Genomic DNA, 8,517 nt, shown 5'->3' on the forward strand with positions numbered 1-8,517 from the left:
ATATCATGTGAATGTTACTTGCCTCTTGTCAGCCCAAGCCTGGACATTGTCCACATTTTGGGCATGGGCTACATCAGTGTCTGAGGAGTCATGAATGACGTTGAAGATTGTGCAGTCATCAGCAAACAGGACTGCAGAACATGGATCAGATCTGTTTGTTGTGGAATCGCTTATCTCTGCATATCAATTGTTGCTTATTCTATTTGGCATGCAAGTAGCCCTGTTTTGTAACTTTGCCAGGCTTTACTAGCTTCGCTTATATTCCGAGTGAAGAAAAAGCAGTGGATGATATACGCTTAAGTGTTGTTGTGCTAGTCAGCTACCTTAACGCTATATATAATTCAGTCAAATCCATCAAATTCAGCACCGCCTTCCTAACCTGAGATCTTCTTCCCGACCTCTCCGCCCCCACCCCAGTCTGACCTATCACCCTCACCTTGACCTCTTTCCACCTATCACATTTCCGACGCCCCTCCCCCAAGTCCCTCCTCCCTACCATTTATCTTAGCCTGCTGGACAAACTTTCCTCATTCCTGAAGAAGGGCTTATGCCCGAAACGTCGATTCTGACCTATTTGACCTATACCTCCTGTACTGTTCCACTGAAAGTCTGCAGTAACTAAAGAAACAACACTTTTGGTGATAGTACTCCAAGTAGAGAAGACATCCCAGTGTCTGATGTAACAATTAGGTCTCATTCAACATATTATAAAGGGGCGGCAGTGTGGCTCAGTGGTTAGCACTTCTGCCTCATAGTGAGTGTCTGCGTGGAGTTTGCACATTCTCCCCGTGTCTGCATGAGTTTCCTCTGGGTGCTCCGGTTTCCTCCCACAGTCCAAAGATGTGCAGTTTAGGTGAATTGACCATGCTAAATTGCCCGTAGTGTTCTGAAATGTGTAGGCTATGTGTATTAGTTAGGGGAAATGCAGAGTAATTGGTGTAGGAGAATTGGTCTGGGTGGGAGACTCTTCAAAGGATCAGTATGGATTTGTTGGGCCAAAGAACCTGTTTCCATACTCAGGATTCTAATTCAAATTCTATTATCTGGCCATTGCTTGGTGTAGCTGTTAGCGCTGAGGTGGGTAGTGTTTGGGGAAAGTGGTGAGTTGACCTGAGTAAGGGAGTTGGCAGCGTAGGGGTCATACAGTGTTGGAGGTTCTTGGGACAGAAGAGAGCTCTGAAGGAAGATGGAAAATGTATTAGGGACAATGGTAGACCATGAGGTTTGGTGAGGCTGTGTGTAGTAGCAGAGGTTGAGTAAATGTGATGTATCCGAGAAAAGATGGCGGCCTTTACTCCAGGAGAGTGGAGAAGGTCATTGACCTTATTCTCATAGGGCCGCGCAATGCTACATACAGCTGAAAACACTGTGACCCAGTGGGTAACCTTAGACAGGGTTGGCAGAGTCTGATATCATAGCCTTCTTCTGCATCTATCCCATTCCTCGGGACCTCCGGGTCCCAGTCCTTGAGGTGAAACATCAATTCCCCCTTTTCCCCCATGTCCCGGGGCAAATGTTTGTCACTGTGCAGGGCAGCTCTGGACTGACACTATTATTCTGGCTCACCAGCTGTCTTTTAAAGACATCATCCAGGGATGATAGTCCATTCTGTGATATCCTCGGAATGGCAGGTTCTTCTGGGCATGGGAATGGTAAGACCAACTAGCCTTGGGCAAGAGCATCATGATAGGGGCAGGATAAATATTTATTGAAGAGATTTGGGACAATGTGGTGAGAAATCTTGTTGTGAAGTTTCACCATTTGCAATGATTGGATTTAAATCCATGACCAATAACCTGGGATCTGGATTGGTAATGTAGTGACGACACTACCTCCGCATGCAAAGAGACATGCTGATGAGATCAGAAGCTGCTACGTATAAAGTTAACAATGCTAGGACAGGCTGCAAAATCTTCCAGATTCAGTAAGAGGCAACAGCTGAATGTACTCTAAAGACATCAATCCAGCAGTGACACTGAATGCGAAAGATAAATCTTTTCGAATCAAGTGACCTACCCGTTAAGGAACTAGGGATGAAAAGATGATCTGAAAGTTTCAAGAATGCAACAATTGCTTTCAGAGAATATTGATTATTAAATTTAAAGTAATAGCCCAAGATGGCATCAAGTAATCATTCTTATGTAGACGAGAAAAGTGATGTTGAATTGCAAACGTGCAGGTCAGTGAATTGAGTCTAGTCTGAGGGAGATCGACGTTTTGGGCAAAAGCCCTTCAGGAAAGAGGCCGAGAGCCTCCAGGGTGGAGAGATAAATGGGGGGCGGGGGGGGCGTGGAGCTGGGTGTAAGGTAACCAAGAGTACAATAGGTGGATGGAGGTGGGGATAAAGATGATATGTCGGAGAGGAGGATGGAGCAGATCAGGTGGGAAGGAAGATTGGCGTGAGGATGGTGCTGAGCTGGCAGATTGGAACTGGGGTAAGGTGGGGGGAGGGGAAATGAGGAAACTGGTGAAGTCCACATTGATGCCCTGGGGTTGAAGTATTCCGAGGCGGAAGATGAGGCATTCTTCCTCCAGGCATCAGGCAGTGAGTGAGTGGCGGTGGAGGAGACCCAGGACCTGCATGTCCTCGGCAGAGTGGGAGGGGATGTTGGAATGTTTGGCCATGGGGTGGTGGGATTGATTGGTACAGGTGTCCCAGGGATATTCCCTAACAAACTCTGCGAGAAGGTGTCCAATCTCCCCAATGTAAAGGAGATCGCATCGGAGCAACAGATACAATAAATGACATTGATAGATGTGGAAGGCTTCTTTGGGGCCTTGAATGGAGGTGAGGGGGGAGGTGTGGGCACGGGTTTTGCAATTCCTGCAGTGGCAGGGGAAGGTGCTAGGAGGTGTGGGCCTGACTAGGTAGTCACGGAGGGAACAGTCTTTGCAGAAAGCAGATAAGGGTGGGGAGGGAAATATATCCTTGGTGGTGGGGTCTGTTCGTAGGTGGTGGACATGTCAGCAGATGATACGGTTTATGCCGAGATTGGGGGGGGCGGAAGAGGATCGGGGGATTATGTCTTTGTTGCGGTTGGAGAGATGGGGTTTGAGGGCAGAGGTGCAGGATGTGGATGAGATGCATTGGAGGGCATCTTCAACCACGTGAGAAGGGAAATTGCGGTCTTCAAAGGAGGCCGCCATCTGGTATATTCTGTGGTGGAACTGGTCCTCCTGGGAGCAGATATGGCGGAGACGGAGGAATTGGGAATACTAGATAGCATTTTTTCAGGAGGTAGAGTGGGAAGAAGTGTAATCCAGGTAGCTGTGGGAATTGGTGGGTTTGTAAAAAATGTCAGTGTCAAGTCCGTCATCATTGATGGAGGTGGGAGGTCCAGGCGTCAGAGATGGTCCAGATGAATTTTAGGTTGGGGTGGAACATGTTGGTGAAGTTGATGAATTGCTCAACCTCCTCGTGGGAGATGCCAATGCAGTCATCAATGTAACGGAGGAAGAGGTGGGGAGTGGTGCCAGTGTAACTACAGAAGATGGACTGTTCTACATAGCCAACAAAGAAACAGGCATAGCTGGGGCCCATGCTGGTGCTCATGGCTACCCCTTTGGTCTGGAGGAAGTGAAAGGATTCAAAGGAAAAATTGTTAAGGGTGAAGACCAGCTCAGCCAAGCAAATGAGTGTCAATGGAAGGGTACTGGTGGGGAGAGGAAGAAATGGAGAGCTTGGACCAGCTTAGCACCATCCTCATGAACTGTGCTACCTGCCGATCTTCCTTCCCACCTAACCTGCTCCACTCTTCTCTCTGACCTATCACCTTCATCCCCACCTCCAACCACCTATTGTACTCTTAGCTACCTTCTCCCCAGCCCCACACCCCACCACCCTCCCGTTTATCTCTCCACCCCGGAGGCTCCCTGCCTCATTCCTGATGAAGGGCTCTTGCCTGGAAAATCGATTTTCCTGCTCCTCGGATGCTGCCTGACCTGCTGTGCTTTTCCAGCACCACTCTGATCTTGACTCTGATCTCCAGCATCTGCAGTCCTCACTTTCATCTAGTCTGAGGGAGGCAAGAGGGCAAACATGAACCATGAGGGAAAGGACCACATCAGCCAATGTAGTGTTTATAGCAGTTTTGTTTAGTTTCAAAAATATACTTTATTCATCCAAAATACATCGTCACCAATGCACAATCAAGGAAAGAAACAAGTCATTGGTATTTTTCTCTATCCAAACAAGCCAAAGACATCTAAACACATAGAAGACTATATTTGCATGAGTTTGTAGCAAATACTAAGCTAAGCAAGCTGAAGAGCTGTTTATGGGACATGACATCTCAGACACACCATGGATGAAGCTTGGAGTAGACCTCTTCCCTCTCACAGGAACTGATTATCCTGTTGCTGTCAACATTAATTCTGATTTCTTGGAGTTAAACCAATGGTGTTGGTGCCTGCGAGTGAGATTACAGAATGCCCGAAAGCACACTTTAGTCATTATGATGTTCCAGACGTTGTGATGAGTAGCAATGGCTTTCAATTCAACAAGTGAAGGATTCAGCCATTTCCTAAAGGGTTAGGAAATTCAACACCACACATCATCTCCACATGATCCATGGTCAAACGGTAATGCTGAAGGGGACAATGAAAATGTGAAAGATTCATTAAAAAATTCAGTAAATCTAGCATAGACTTTTACAAGGCAACCGCTGAGTGGAGGATAGTGCAGTTTAACAATGAGTGCTGCACCGCATCCAAACCACTCTTTTGAATCCAAAAGCAGTAACACTCGTGAGAGACACAATCAAGGTGAAACAATAGGAAGCCAAATTGACTGATAAAGCTGCCACATCATTCATAGCCAGAGGGATGTATTGAAGAGCCAATTGAAATGAAGTGGTGTGAACAGAGTACAACATCATTGTCTTCAATAATGTCCGTACATGTGTCAACTTGGTAGTTGTGTAGACCAGCTGTTAATTGTACACAATAAACATGAATGAACAGAAATGTGGTTGCAAATGCAGACATTTACAAACATCTAGAGAGGCTGTGCTCTCATGGCAGGCACCTGATCAGAAAGATATGATCTTGTAATCTCGACAGGGGAGTATGGAGTGACCATCAGTCCCAGAGGTCTACTACTCCCGAAGAATGCCAATGGATCAGCAACTGGAGTTATCACTGCAGCAACATTCACTCCAGGAACAACATAATAAAAACTGAAAGTACTGCAGATGCTGTAAATCAGAAACATAAATAGAGATTACTTCTGAGGAAGGGTCACTTGACCGAAATGTTCACTCTGATTTCTCTCCCCAGTTGCTGCCAGACCTACTGAGCTTTTCTTATTTGGTTACAGGAATCACGCACCCTGGAGAATGAGCATCACTCTAGGAATGAACAGATATTAGATGTAAGGCCAATGAAAACATACTTTCCTATGATTAGAAGGTCTACACAAATTAAAAATTATCTGAACAATACGTGCAGTGTTTGATGAAAGTGGGACACATTAGAAATAACACCCAGTTTTGATGTATTATAACAATTTTTCTTTGTTAAATGTGTGTAACTTGTAGTTGCAAATGATAGTGCATGCATTTTTTTTTAATTTTGTTTTGAAAATGGAGATGTTGAAGAATTGCATTTGTATATAATCTGCTGTCTAGCTTGTTCCAATTATGTGACCTGTACCTGTGTGCAAGTGCTTTCACTTTAGTTTATCACAGCCATCAAAATCCTAATTCTATCAGCTAGATTTCTTAATTTTACTTTTAATTTCTATACGGAATAACAATTGTATTGATAAATAATGGATGTTTCTCTTTCACTTACTTGATTTGAGAATGAATGATCAGATTTATGAATAATATTCTGTGGACTGATCAGCAATTAAGTTAATTGTTAGCTCATCATTGCATGTGAAATTATTGATTCCCCGTTGTTTTATAAGAACAGTAGATGCAATGAGTACCTTGCGATAAGCAGCTGATATTCCCTAGGGGAGTTGGTGTTCCTGCGAAGGAACAGTGTGGAGCAGGAGGCTTTAAGTGTGTGAGTATTGAATCGTGCACACTTTCCTTGGAGTGGGAGAGGCAGATTATCCAACTGCTTTAAACCATAAAGGCTGAATTCCAAGGAAGAGTGAAGAAACAATGGTGACATCACAGAAAATCTGTAAAGTCATTGGCTGGTAAGAAACTACAACAATGCACTGCCTTTAATTTGCTATACATGAGAAAAAAAAACATTATTTTTATCGAAGTAGCTGCATTTTGATTTGACCGAGAAACACAAGGAATGAGGCAAAATCAGGGCCTGTGTGATAACATAATTAATCCGTAGTTGAATGAAGGTAATGTAAAACATTGATATGGTAGCTCAGCACAGTTAAGTGGAATGTGAGAACTGCTGAGTTCTATTGTTGTCCTTGATAATGACAGAGGTAGGAGGTGCTATTAGCTGTAGAAACTAAACTCAGGGTTTCAGAGCTTGAGCAATGTTTGGAATCACCATGTCACAACTACAAGGCTGGAAGTTACGTGGCTTCAGAAAGATGGTCATACCATAGCTTATGAGCTGGAACACAGAAAAAGGAATGGGGGTGACTGCCAGGCAGACCAAGAGAAATAGCTGAAAATGTGTTTCTGGAAAAGCGCAGCAGGTCACAAGAGAAATAGGCAAGTAGTGTAGGAGCCCCCTGGGGTGCTGCTCGGGCATTAGTTTTCCATTTTTGGAAGCTGATGGGGGTCCTTGTTCCTCAAACGAGTGCAGTCAGAGCCAGCACTGTAAAACCACAAAGAACTTTTCAGGATGGCAGGAGGAGGAAAATTCCCTAACGCCAGCGTATCACAGAGCAGCTACTGGATGGTCTGTGGGACGGTGAAAGGTCAAGTATTGTGGTCAACACTGGAACCAATGATTTGGGCAGGAGTGGAGATGCAATCCTGCAATCAGAATTTAGGGATCAAATTAGAGAATTATTAAGCAGGACCTCAAACATTATAATTCCCAGATTGTTCCCCGTGTCACTTGCAATTGTGTACAGAAATCAAAGAATAAGGCAGGTGAATGAGTGGCAGGAAAAATGGTGCAGGACGGAGGGTTTTAGATTTCTGGGGCACTGTGATTGGCTCTGGGGAAGATGATACCTGCACTAGTCAGATGAGATTGCAACTGAATAGAGCTAGTGTTCTGTTCCCGGTGAGCATTTTGGTAGTGCTGTTGGGAGGACTTTAGACTATCTAAGCAGAATGTAGGAACCACAAGAGAGCAGTGGGGAGGAATATCAGTACACAGAATACATGGAGAGATGGGTAGCACTCATCCAGATAAAAGAAATTCAACAGATGGAGTCATATTACTATGAGAAAGGAGTCATCACAAAAGTTAACAAAAATTCGATGTAAATATGCAACATTCTGCAAATTAGCTGTTTTTTAGACCCAGGTTGACAGAAAGCAGAAACTAGGTTTATATACTTTATAAAAATGAATATTACAAATAGATAGATCTCAGTTAAATATAAATAATTATGATCCATCACACACGACTCTATCAGCTGAAACTCAAGTGCAAACTCACCCTTACACATGCAAGCGGACAAACAGGAAAGAAAAACATAGAGGTGATGGGCACAGAAAAAGACTGGGAAGGCATTTCAGTGGTGCCTGTCCACAGTGTTGGTTGCCTTTGGCATTTTGACTTTTTATGAAGTACTACTCCTTTGTTGTCCTTCAGGTGCTTTCACTCTCTTACAGAAGCTACAAGGTGGCTGGTTCATACTTATAAAGACTGTGGTAGTGATTAAGAGGCACAGATTACAATAACTGCTGTGTGAAAGATAAACTGGCTTTCTACAGGGACAAGGTGGTTTTCACAGCAGAGAAAAGTGATAGACTTTGTGGAAATCTAATGGTTTCTGACTCAAACATTCATACCTCCAAGCTGTTCAACTACCTGTTGACATTGTTGTTGGCAGACAGAAGACCTTTGTCATTGATACCTGGTTATTATTTGACAGACCAATCAGTTACTTGTTGCTGGCCAAAGCTTCATTTGTGCACTTCCTTTGGCTGCAGCTTGTCTACAAACTTTCCTTGGCTGCTTGAATGAACAGGAGAAAGTGAGGACTGCAGATGCTGGAGATCAGAGCTGAAAATGTGTTGCTGGAAAAGCGCAGCAGGTCAGGCAGCATCCAAGGGGCAGGAGAATTGACGTTTCGGGCATGAGCCCTTCTTCAGGAATGAGGAAAGTGTGTCCAACAGGCTAAGATAAAAGGTAGGGAGGAGGGACTTGGGGGAGGGGCGTTGGAAATGCAATAGGTGGAAGGAGGTCAAGGTGAGGGTGATAGGCTGGAGAGGGTTGGGTGCTGAGTTCGAGGGTTGGGACTGAGACAAGGTGAGGGGAGGGGTAATGAGGAAACTGGAGAAATCTGAGTTCATCCCTTGTGGTTGGAGGGTTCCGAGGCGGAAGATGAGGCGCTCTTCCTCCAGCCGTCGTGTTGCTATGGTCTGGCGATGGAGGAGTCCAAGGACCTGCATGTTCTTGGTGGAGTGT

Source organism: Chiloscyllium plagiosum, chromosome 24 (genome assembly GCF_004010195.1).
Source record: "Chiloscyllium plagiosum isolate BGI_BamShark_2017 chromosome 24, ASM401019v2, whole genome shotgun sequence".
Classification (NCBI taxonomy): Eukaryota; Metazoa; Chordata; class Chondrichthyes; order Orectolobiformes; family Hemiscylliidae; genus Chiloscyllium; species Chiloscyllium plagiosum.